Source organism: Mastigoproctus giganteus, chromosome 2 (assembly GCF_048544385.1).
Source record: "Mastigoproctus giganteus isolate SK-2022 chromosome 2, ASM4854438v1, whole genome shotgun sequence".
NCBI classification, from domain to species: Eukaryota; Metazoa; Arthropoda; class Arachnida; order Uropygi; family Thelyphonidae; genus Mastigoproctus; species Mastigoproctus giganteus.
This window is the reverse complement of record NC_143576.1, coordinates 103,357,306-103,370,543: the sequence shown is the minus strand read 5'-3', so window position 1 is coordinate 103,370,543 and position 13,238 is coordinate 103,357,306. Positions and strand designations below refer to the sequence as shown.

The 13,238-nt window shown below is 35.0% G+C and overlaps 1 protein-coding gene across 1 annotated transcript in view; it reads right to left on the bottom strand.

Moving 5' to 3' along the window:
- Kap3 (kinesin associated protein 3) overlaps positions 1–13,238 on the bottom strand; it is a 383,344-nt gene that overhangs the window by 29,679 nt on the left and 340,427 nt on the right. The window lies entirely within an intron of this gene.

Here is a 13,238-nt window from a genome sequence, read left to right as displayed (position 1 = left end):
TGCAATTCACCATCCATGAGAAGGTATATGAGGTGTGCATTCTGAAATGCCTCTTTAGTAGGACTATTATAGTGGGCTATTATTTGACTGGCTGTATCCTTTCTATTACTCTTCAGGTTTGTCTACCTCCACTGGTCTCTTGCATCAATGAGCTGTTTTCAACAAGGGAAATGCCATCAACCGAATGCTATTTGGTTACTGAACCAATCTCGACACACCTAAATCACATTCATATGTGAAAACTTTAGCAGGTTTGCAGTTTCCAAGATACTTGGACCAGTGCAGCTGGCACTGATATGTGGAGCTCAGAAACTGCAACCATACTGTGCCACATTCAGCCGCTTAAATATTTTTCCTGCCTGTTCTCACACTGAATTTCACACATACAACATTCCTGGAGTTCTTCAGGGCAGCCTAGTTGCCATGAAACAGTCACTATCTACCACTAATTTCAAGAGGCCTGGATTCAATTCCCATTGACAACAGAAAGAAATTTCTGCAGTACTCTTTGATTTGAGACTGTAGTTAGCTGATCTCAGGCAGAGGGTGCAGTGAGTTATTCTGGGTTTTTCAGCCTACACAACATGCAAAATCAGTCCATGAACACACTTCTACAGATATAATACATTTATGGTTATGAGTTCATGCTAGGTCACCATAATACCAATACATATAATATCCATATGTATCTGCCTACTAGTAGCACTGCAACCCTATGTGCCTCTAGTAGGCAAAATAAAATTTACCACCCTAAATGATGAATATTGATATAAGTTAACCAATCAGCAACAATGTCAAAAAAATTGCAACCCTCCTGAACTACCACCCATAAGTGATGCCTAACCCACTAGTGGCAGCCCTACAGCTTACCTATTTTATACTGCAAACTACAAACACACAATGCTGTTACTAAGCGAGTTTGTAATTTTTTCTGAATTTCTTAAATGACAGTGATGAAGGGATACAGTGCATGGAGAATAATGAGAAAAGAACAACATGCATCTTAAATATGGTACATGTAAAGAGTAGGTGTGTTTGCCTAATTAAGTGGCCGCTCAGTGTACACAGAAATGGTATTCAAGGAACATAGAACAGTTTTGTAAAAGAAAAATATTAACTAGACTGATACAGTGTCAAAGTAGTACAGTGTAACAGGAGTTGGATGCAAGAAATAACAGTGACATCGGACCTCAAAAAAGCATCTAAATTGGAACTGAATGAGAGATTACTATGTAAGCTGGAACACAGTAGGATGATGGGAACCGTCCTTAAATGGACTACAAGTAATTGCAGGATAAGAGTTAAAGAGTTTTTTAATGGTTAAACAACTCTTTGTGGTTACTATTCTTAATAAACTAGATTTAGAAGTGGCGTCCCTCATGGATCAGTGATGAGATCACTCATCTTTTCTGAATTTCTTAAATTACAGTGATGAAGGGATACAGTGCATGGAGAATAATGAGAAAAGCAACATGCATCTTAAATATGGTACATGACATCAACAATTTCAGAAGATATGAAGTTCAGGAGGGTTGTTAATCACAGAGTATTGAATGATTTAGGGGTGGTCAATTATATTTCAGTGTTGCAAAACGAGAGGTTCTATACTTGGGAATAAAACTGATACTTCATATCAATCACCGATTCCTCCTATCATGTGGGAGACATTAAAAAGGCATTGTGGGAAGAAGAAGAACCCATGGTGTCTTATCAAATTTATAGAACTACTTATAGAAATAAAATAATAATTCCGCTGTGTAAGTAATTGCAAGACTGCACTTGGAATATGCTCCCCCCCCCCCCAAAAAAAAACAGAGGTCACACTTAAAAGAGCTACTGATCTTGAACAGGTCCAAAGACAGGCAATATAGATGGTGAAATTTGCAAAGGGACACCCATATAAGAGAAGGCATTGAATATGTAACCTAAAGAGCTTTATAATTATGTGCCTTAGAGATGATCAGATTTCAAGATGAAAACAATTTTTGCAAGAATCTCGGCTTGAATAGTTAATCTCATGATACTGACAAGACAGTTCAATGTGTTCAGATGAACATATTTCTTTAGTGTGTGTATAATAAAAACATTGATGTTTAATATTTCGGATTAATGTTCTAAATACATTTGCCTTAAATGTCACTCATGGTCTTAATTCGTAATTATTTAAGTTTTATAATTTTTTTATTTATTATTTATGTATTAGTAGAGGCATATAATGCAAGAAAGCAAGCTTATATAGCATCAGACAAAAAAAAAAACCCTTTTCGTTTCACCCATCCATTCACTCCAAAAGTTTGTCTAGTTCACCCTTGAATGAATTTATTCAAGCTGTCAACTTCCACAATGACAGATGGAAGTTTGTTCCAGCAATCAACCACCCGCTAGCCAAAGGTAAACTTCCGCACATCCATTCCTCAATTTGAATTAATGCCCCTCAGGTGTGGAATCTGAGCAAGAGGTAGAATTTCATCAGCATTGAGCTTGCTCAAACCATTCAAGGCCTTATACACCTCAATCAGATCACCTTGCAGGTGCCTAGTCTCCAGATGATGCAATTTGCAGAACTTAAGCCTATCTTGGTAACAGCAACCCTTTGTTCCATTCACTAATCTAATCTTGAAGGAAGAGTTCAGGATTGATCTGCAGTACATAAAGATGTCTATAAAAATAAGTGAAAATTATTTTCAAGCCTCCACAGCTTGTTAATTAATGATACAAGTTCTGATTTGATTCTAGTTTCCGGATGGAGGGAATTTGTTGCCCAGTATATGACCATAATTCAAGGTAGCTGACTCTGCCATTAAATAACTGACCAAGCCATCCAAGGTTTTTTTTTTTTATAAACATTCTTCAGAGTTGAGTATTTTAACTATTCGATTATGACTGAACCTTTTGAAATCCACTCTTAAAAAAAATCCAGTTTAAAAAGTAATACTCCAATGCCTTAAGTTCTTGAAAGGAGATTTAATAACTTCTATATCGGGGGTTCTTAAACTGGTGCTTGCAAACACCATTGTGTGCTTTAAAATATAAATTTTGCTCGCGATCAATCCTAACTGATCACGAGCAAAATTGATCAAGTGCTCAGGAGCACTTTCACTTAAGTTAAAAAATCTATATATAAATCTTTGTATTTAATAAAAACGACTTGCATATAAATGAACAGTCTTTACTTTCCTCTTAACTGAGCTAATGCTCATACTGGACTGTTACAGCCTTGACTAATATGCAAGTGGTTAACACTGCAGTGGTCATAGCCAGCAGTTATTTGCAGCGTCTGTTTCTTTCACTACTGAAGCTAATACAATTCCTCCTTAAATTATGGAGCCTACATCTTGCAGAACCATTGCTAAATATATTTAATGCCATCAGTGGGTAAAATTATTTTCCTCACAAATGAAATATTTATATTATGTTCTCACTCTCTAAAACTGCAAATTAAACTTCTGCTTACTATTACTGACCCATTGCAACAGCTACTGTTTGTGGAAGACTCTTGAAGAACTGCTGCCATCAGGCTTTCATAGTAAACCTCATAGCTCACCATTTCAAATTCACTATAGAATAAAAAAATAGCTTAATGGTTACTAATTTACTCTCTATCAAACAAAATTCTTACAACCTTTGAAGCTAATTCTGAGCCTGCTACCACAATGGCTGAGTTAGTTGGTCTCAGGCAAGGGTAGCAAGCTTTTTCCTCTTCCAGAAACTTCGGTTTTTCATCCAGCAATTTCAGAGAACAAATGCAATTTACAGACAATATGAGGGATGATCATTTAATCAGCTGAATGGTGCAAGATCTTATTTTAATTGTCATAATCTGAATCTACTGTGGATTTCTTCCCACGAATTATATGCTTCTTGCAAGCCATTTTTCAGATGACTACGAAACACTTCTATTGTGGCTGAGCAAGCATTGTTGTGTTGGATGCAAAACACTTGCCTTTCAGAACTTTCTTCAAATGTGGAAACAGGAAGAAATCACATGGGCTAATTCTGGTGAATACGAGGGATGTGGCAGAACCTTAGCACCTATGGCAGAGATCACTGTCTGCACAACATTAGCCGTATGGGGTTTGGCATTGTCTTGATGGAAAAAACCACTTCACACTGGAAAGTTCGGTCACACCAGAATATGCTAGCACTCAGGTTGGGGGGGGGTTTGCTGGCTTCCAGGTTGGGCCACCTGGGAGTGGGAAGGCTGGCACCCACCAGGCTTGCACTTCTGATGGGTGCAGTATAGTGCGCTAGTCACACAGACAGAATAACAGATTCAGGCCCAGCTCCTCATGAGAGGGCTGGGAGCAAGGGAGCATTTGCCCATATGGTGATTGCTCCCTGGTGGTGAAGAGACTAACAATAACAACATATTACACTTTACTAACATTCTTGCATTTCACACTTCTAAGGCCTAAGGTCCCCTGTAGAAGTTTTACATCAATTACAGAGATGCAGGTGGAGACGGACTGAAGCCTAGGGGCCACCATCAACATGAATATACATATATATATACACCAGAATATGGCTGTCATACCAAGACACTCATTACCATATGCTTCATTCATATCTTTTACTGTTTACGATGCATTTAAGCCCTGTATGACACAATAATGACTCACATATCGCTGATAAGTGTGTATGTCTGACATGATACTTTCTCCAGAACAATCATCAGTGACACACAGCTAAAAAAAAAAAAAAATCTCTTCATGCAACACTAGCTCAACAAGTACTGGCATGCACAAAGAGTCTGCTCAGTAGCGATCAGGGAGAGCTCCTGTAGAGACAGTTATGGAAAGTTCGTAAAGTTAACATACAATCTTGGACCAGTCAGCGAATTAAATGATCACTCTAGCTCAACAAGTACTGGCACGTACACACAGAGCTGCTCAGTAGCAATCAGGGAGAGCACCTGTAGCAGCAGTTATGGAAAGTTTACACAGTACACATACAATCTTGCACCAGTCTGCAAAATAAATGATCATCCCTCACATAAAGGGTCATCAAAAAAGGTGTCCATGATGAAAAGGTTCCAACAATGGCCTTGGCTGTGCACACTCAAGGCACACCCAAAGTCATTGTTGAGGTGACAAATAAAACTTAGTGAGTTACAACACTGTTTGGTGCTACGATCACAGCAATTGATCAAATATTTCCACAGATAATTAAAAGGAAATCACGGACACCTTTTTTGTTGACCCTGTATATGGTGACTTAAAGAATCAATGTTGCTATCAACATAGCTAGACATCATCAAGAAGCTCCTGAACTTTTCTGATTAGTATCTCCTTATACCGAGGAACATTTTTATATTGGTGGCAGTGTCCTACATTTTGTAACTGCTTACATTTGAAAATGATGCTCTAACTCTTGACTTGAAACCAAAGTTAGTAAAATGAAGCTCAACATAACAGAAACAGGAACTCTTCTCTTCAATTTTCTCCCAAAATTTTACAACTGCTGCATATTCTTTGGGGGACCAGCTACCTCAGAAGATGTAAGCATGTTATTCAATGAATTCATAACTGCTCCAATTTAAAAAAAAATGTCCTATATAGGCATAATTGTGTTCTCTGGGCAGTGAATATGAACTGCTAGTATAGCTTATGTCAATGATATAGAGGAATTTGAAAGGGACAATATGGTGATTATTCTGCTGTATCAGGCAACAGTTATTACACATCTTGAATACTGCATACAGGTTTGGAAGCCTCATTTTATGAAGGCTGTAGATCTGTTAGAACAGGTACAGAGAAAAGCAACAAGATTAGTCAGGGGCCACAACAGGGTACTCCTACCAAGAAAGACTTTAGTTGTATAAACTGCAGCATCTGGAAACAATACACCTGAGATGTGGCTTGATTGAAGTCTAAGGATTTTAAAATTAAATGGATTGAAGAAACTAAGTGCTGAGGACATCCTTACTATTTCTCAGATGTACAAATTTAAATTAAAAATGAATGGTTGTTGGATAGGTGTTTGAATATTTGCTTTCAGCCAGAAAGTAAATGAAAGAAACTTCCATCTGATGTTGTAGAAGTAGATTATCTGAAAAAATTTATAAAGGATTGGCCAAATTATTAGGAGGGATGGGCAAATGAAGTGAGCAGGGTTTTTTTTTTTTTAATTTCTGATGCAGTATAAAGTTGCTTCCTTGCATAATTTTGTTACTATTAATACTAATATTGTAACATTTGTAAATAAATGTCTGTTCCTATTTGTTATTTTCTGTTAGATTCTTTTTGGCATGTTCCATCTTCTATATATCCTGTGTGGCCTATGTCCTGCATCACTTAATCCTTCCCCATGAATCCTTGTCTATTACTGTAAACCTCTGGCACATTTCTTGCCATCAAAGGCACCGTTTCTTATCTAAGTCCTATACAAAGTTATTGTGCAGAAAGAAAATATCATATTGTGGAGATACTTCAACACAAATTGCTTTGGCATTGCACTAATTTAAATAAAAGGCACTGCTCCAATTGAGTAGTAAAATGCTTTTTTTTATTTAAATGCCATTACCCATACTGGGTTTTGAATCTGAATGGTGTTTCATTGGTGAACAAGCAGGCACTGAAGACCTGAAGAATTAAAGAGCAATTCCTATATTTTAAGTAATTCCTATATTCCAACAAAAAAATATTTATTTATTAAGATTAGTGCAGCCTAAACAGGTGTGGACTGGATATAATTCTGAAATATTGAACTATATCAATGAAGGATGGCTGATTGAAAATAATGAGAGCTCCAGAAGTTACTACCACAGCACAGCACAAGGTTGAATAAATCTTCAAAATATATTCTGTGAAACAAGAGTATCAACTGTTTAAATAACATCACAGAGCACATACCAGAAGTCACATGTGCCAAAGAGAACTATTGTAAATTACAATTCATAGCTGTTCTATTCACTTAACTGGTCACAAAGAATGGTATTCTCTGTGACCAGTTAAATGTGCGAGGTTTGTATAAAGTGTATACTTCCAATGCAAAAACACTGATCACATTATAAACTGTATATAAATTTTCCAGTCTTTTCACAGGTCAAAAACGATTGACCAAACAACACAGCTAATTTCATCCCCCTTAACACCCAGAGGTGGTCACATCCAAGCCTGTAACAGTCAGTGGCATTTAACAGATTTAGTTGACTGATTTAATTTAAGTGCCCAAAATTTTTTCTTTTTTTTAAATTCTGCTTGAAATATATTAGTAAAAAATCAAACATGCTTGATCTTTTACTAATGGATTGCAATACTTATTGTGATTTTTTTAATGAAAAATTTAATTTAAAAGTTTTCATTAAAAAAAACTGTCATTTTCAATGAAATAAACTTTTATTAATTCTACTATAAATGTAAAAAAAAACAAAAAAACAAAAAAAAAAAAAAAAATAGTTAGTCATAACATAAATATTAAACTATTAGTCAATAGAAAGCTTAATAGAAAGCCAATAAGCCTGCAAAAATGAAAACTTATACACGTGCACATAATTGATATGTTTTGTCAAATAAAGGACTAAACAATATATAATTAATATTATTTGACACTGAGAAAGAAAAATTTTGTAAAATGATTAAACATTTCTACAATTTTTTACAGCAGATGCCAACAACTAAATTAAGAAATATATTTAGTTACGTTGCAGCACAATCAATAGTAACACAAAGTGGATGCAAAAACAATTACATTAGCAGTTGTGCTGATCCACCAAATGCTTTACATGTCAAAATTTTCAAGTAAGCAATAACTGTTGACTTACAAAACTGCCAAAGCAAACTGTCTATAATCAGGAAGGTACTAAAAATTTCACCTATTAACCCTGAACCAAAATTTAATTCACAACAGTTATTTTAGAGCGGGGCCTTTCAGGTCTCAAATGATCATCCACATGGTTAAAATTTTAAGTACATAATTATTTACTCACTTATTTTTGCAACTTTGTCTAAATTTTAACTAAAATTTTGTAAGCTACGTTCAGCAATTATTCTTCATTTTATTTTCAGTAAATTCTGTTAGTTTCCATATCAAATGTGTTATTGCATTTTCTTGTTATTAAACTTTTTGTCGTAGGTGCCTCAATTGTGTTCATTCACCTTAAAATTTCTGAATTTGGAGCCATTTTTATCTGTGGCATTGCAGTACGTCATTTTGAATCACCAGTTTCATGAAGACCATAAAATTTATTAGTTTGGCTGTTTTTGAAAGTTTTGCTGTTTTTGAAATGAAATTTATTTGTGCTACATTTGAATTTATTGCCTGTCTTCCTAATGCTACTGGTAGTGTGCCATGTTTATTTTATGTCTTTTAAATTTAAAATTGGATTATTGCATACAATTTTCTCTAATATTTGTACTAAAATAAAACTGTTTGTTGAAATTGTGCACTGGCTATATAATTTCACTATAATTCACATACCATAACAGTTCTTTTTTTATTGCACAGTTTTAGTTTGTTTGGTTCTCTCAGAGTGAAACAGAAGTCATCCATAAGCTTGAATGATGAAATGGGGTGATTTTTTTTTCCCTTAATTATTAAACCTTATTTATGATGATAGCTTAGATAGTTTATTGTTCTTCCCACAATCAAAGTACAATTAGCAGAGTTCTTTATCAATAGAAGTAGTCCCCTCCTGTCCAATTTGGCACCAACCAGCCCATTGATCTGCATTTAGGCTATTTGAAAGTCCAGCTTGAAACTCACCTTACCATCCTATGCCCCAGAACTATGACAATATATATCTGTTAATATAAATGTATCTCAGTCTATAAAAGATTTGCCTGAATCCAGATGCCCAAATCAAAACATTTTAACATATTAATAAAAGATATATAAATATAACTTAAATGTAATGTACAAGCATTTTAACAAATGAATAAAAATTTTTACATAACATAAAGTCAAAATGAAAAAACTTTCACTATAATGAAAACTGAACATTTTGCCAAAACAAAATGGTTTTGACAAAATGTTCAGTAAAACAAACTATTTTCAAAGTCCACCTATGCCTAAATTTACTGGTTCACAAAGAAAGTAAAATTTCTGTAAAATTATGATTGGGATTATGCAGCCCAAATTGCAAATATGTAAAGAATGATGTGTACTTATGAAATTCAATACATCTGCCCCCCCCCCCCATATTTTGTACAGTAAATTTTTAAAAAATGCTCAAACTGGAAAAAAAAAAAACATGAAAAGCAAATTGAAAGCAGTAACAAAACAGGCTTGTTTTTTCATGAGTACATGTGAAACGTAAGAATAAGTTGTCTATTATTTCTGAATGTGTGGTATTTCTTAAAAAAAATATTTGATGATATTTGCATATTTTTTTATTTATTTTTTTTGCAATACATGTATTTCATCATTTAATTTATTAATTATTGAATTTAAAGTTGACATCTAAATAAAATAAACCAGAATTTATTGTTACAACTTCTACCTACTGTATTATATAAGTGTAGCAAAGCACAGTATAATTTATTTGAACAAATAATGATTCTTCTGAATAATTTTCGGGAATATTCGATTAGATTGAAATTTCAATACAATGGTGAAATGATTTGAGCATCTCTGTGAAGTATGTTGTAACAGGATTTAACTGTATTGGAAAGGATAGAATTTACATGTAAAAATGATGTAACAGTATCTATCAATAAAAAGAAGGCATATTCCTTGGGAACTAGCATTCAAAAAAGTGCAATTTAAGAAAAAGGCTATTTGTCACATTATATATAATACTGTATATAATCACAGCAGTGCAATATTTAAGAATATTGCACTGCTGTAATTGAAGCAAACATATAATGACAGTGGGACTAATCTACAGGCCAGGTGATTGTGAAGATTATGATGAAAGCCTCTACATGCAAATGGAATGGCAAGTAAGTTTAAATGTCTTATTATGGGTGATCTTAATTTGCCTCTAATTCACTAGAGCAAATGGGAAGAAAACTCCACATGGGGTACAAATTTTTAAATCAACTAAATGATTTTTATTTTCACCAAAATATCATGGAAACTACTAGGGAAAATAATATTCTAGACCTCATCATCACCCATGAACCAGATGACATAATAGGGCTGACAGTACAAGAACCAGTAGAAGGAAATGACCATGAAGTTCTAAGGTGGATGATGAAGGAGAGGTAGCAATAGTTAAAAGCAAAGTAATGGGTTATAATTTCAGAAAATATGATCCTTAAGGTGCTACATGGCCTCTATTAACTGGGTAAATATCACACAGAGAGCAAATACAATTGAATTATGGTATACCTTTAAAACATTAATCACAGAATCCTCGAATGCATAAATACCATTGAAAAGTACTTCACAGGGAGGAATCCAAGTTGGATGAATAATGAAGTTGCCAGATTACTTTAGCAGAAAAAGATGGCATGGAAAAGTTACAGAGCAATAAAAAGTACTGAAGCCTATAACAGCTACAACGTGATCTGTAATAGTGGCACAGAAAAGGTTAGGCTGGCAAAGGCAGATTATATGAGTAATCACTGGCAAAGAGTGGGGATAAGGAATTCTTTACATATATAAATGCAAAGAAGAGAAGGAGAAACCAGATTGGACCCTTATGTAATGGACAAGGGATAGTATTAGATACCCCAAGCTGATGTTGCAGATGAACTCAACAATTACTTTGCCTCAATATTTACAGGAAAAAACTCTTTATGTCAAAGAGAAATTATAGGAGTGAGGTTGAAAAATATGTAATTAATGATATTGAAATTTCACTTTTATTTAATGAAAAACTTGAGCCTACAGGCCAGTAAGGCTCTTGGGGTTGATGGCATATACCCTATAATCTTATAGGAGGCGGAAGGTGAGTGCATTTAACCATTGAGGCTAATTATGAGAGCATCACTGAACTTGGGAGTGATTCTGTTGGATTGGAAAAGTGCCAATGTATCTCCAATGCATAAGGGCAGTTCTAAGAGTGAAGTGGGAAATTACTGACCGGTTAGTCTAACTTCAGTACTAGGGAAAATTATGGAGGCAATGATCAAGGGTGGAATTCAGGATCATTTAGATAGAAATGGAATTCTGAAGGAATTCTCAGCATGGTTTTGTAAAGGGAAATCATGTTTAACACATCTGGTTAGCTATTTTGACAGGATCACTCATAAGCTGGATTTAGGGAATAATTTCAACATTGTTTATTTGGATTTCACCAAAGCATTTGACTCAGTCCCATGTGAGCAGTTACTTTATAAGCTGGAACAGGTTGGAATCACAGGGAAAATCCTTAGATGGATAGCAGGATGGCTTCAGGGCAGGAGGCAGAGGGTTGTGATAAATAGTTATTTGTCAGGCTGGGTTGATGTAAGAAGTGGGGGTTCCCCAAAGGTCAGTGTTAGGACCACTGTTGTTTTTGATTTTCATAAATAACATCAAAGAAGGAATAGAGGACATGATGACTAAATTTGCAGATTATGTAAAGATTGGTAGAGTAGTTAATGATCACCACTAAGCAGAGATTCTTCAGAGTGACCTAGATAGACTTCAGGGATGGTCAGAAAAATGGCACCTATGCTTTAATTCAGCAAAGTGTAAGGTATCACACCTGGGGAACAGTAACTCCAAAATAACTTATATACTTAGTGGAGTTGAACTAATGCCAGTAGAGGAGGAAAGGGACTTGGGTGTTATGATACAGACAGACATGAAGTTCTCTGAGCATTTTAGACAGGTTGTATGGAAGACCCATGGTGTTCTATCAATGATTTATTGAACATTTGCTAGTAGAGATAAGGATATCATAATCCCATTATACAGCAGACTGTTGAAATAACGGCAACCCAAACAATGGCACTTTGAGATCGAATGAATGCATACAGCGCAGAGGTCTTGCAGTGCCAGAAAAATAAATCGGTAAGTCACGTGATTACTGTATTTGTTTACGTTCTCCATTTTCAAAGTGAATTCTGTACTGATATCACAGATTATACTGTTATTTTACATTTATTTTAAATTAAAAATCCCTCATTATGCCTCCTAAAGTTAATAAACCTCATACAGAGAAGAAAAGATGAACACATTAAAGCTTGGTGAGAAATTTGATATAATCCAAACTATTACATTAGGGTTAACTGGAATGTTAATTCATATACCCATGTGTATTGTGTCTGTAAATTGCATGTGTTCTCTGCTCGATTTGCCAGTTTTACTGGATGAAAAACACGTTTCTGGGGGGGGGGGGCCTTGCTATCTATGCCTGAGCCCCACTAACTCAGCCACGGAGTGAAAAAAGCCTATAGAAATTTCTCGCATCATCAACGGGATTCGAACTCGGGCCTCTTCCACCCAGTGTGGGGAGGACGGTGATGATACAACTGTGCTACACAGGCAGACTAAACTTGATACAATAAAGAAAATAAAGTGCCGTAAGCATAAGTATATTAATAGCAGAATAAAAATAACATTGGATCGCCAACATGATTATGTTTTTTTATGTGAAGTTAATAAAATTGCATTCTTAATCTTTCTATTTCTTATTTGGCCTCATTTCTGCATTAAATACAAAACTTTATATATAACAGAAAAATTGAAATAACGACACCTTGATCCTCAGAAGGCGCCGTTATTTTGAAAATCTACTGTATAAGGTTACTGTTAGACCACACTTGGAATACTGTGTTCAAGTATGGAGACCACACCTAAAGAAAGATGTTGAGCTTCTTGAAAGAGTCCAAAGATGGGTAACTCACCTGGTGAGATCAGCTAAAGGGCATCCATATGAGGAAAGACTTCAAATATATGAGTTGCTGAGCTTGGAAACTAGGCACCTTAGAGGAGACTTGACTGAAATGTTTAAGGCTCTGAAAGGCATAAGTAAAATAAATGGGGACGAAATTTTCAGTTATGATTCTAAACATCTCCCCCACCATAAATTCAAGTTATAGGGGGTGATGATAGATTTTAGACTGGATTGCAGGAGGTTTTATTTTAGCCAGTGAGTTATAAATTACTGGAATAAGTTACCTACATGGGTGGTAGAGGCTGACAGTTTGGGGAGGTTCAGAGGTCAGCTGGGTAGTTACCTTGGGAGGAAGGAAATGCATAGATTGTCTATTTCCTTTTCTTTTATACATTTTTTTTATTATTTTCTTCTTATTACAATTATTTTATTTTTTTTTTTGCAGCATAAGCCATAGGCTTCCTTGCACCATGTAGCTAATACTAATACTAATATAAACTAAAATTATTTCTCTAGAGTAATTTCTGCT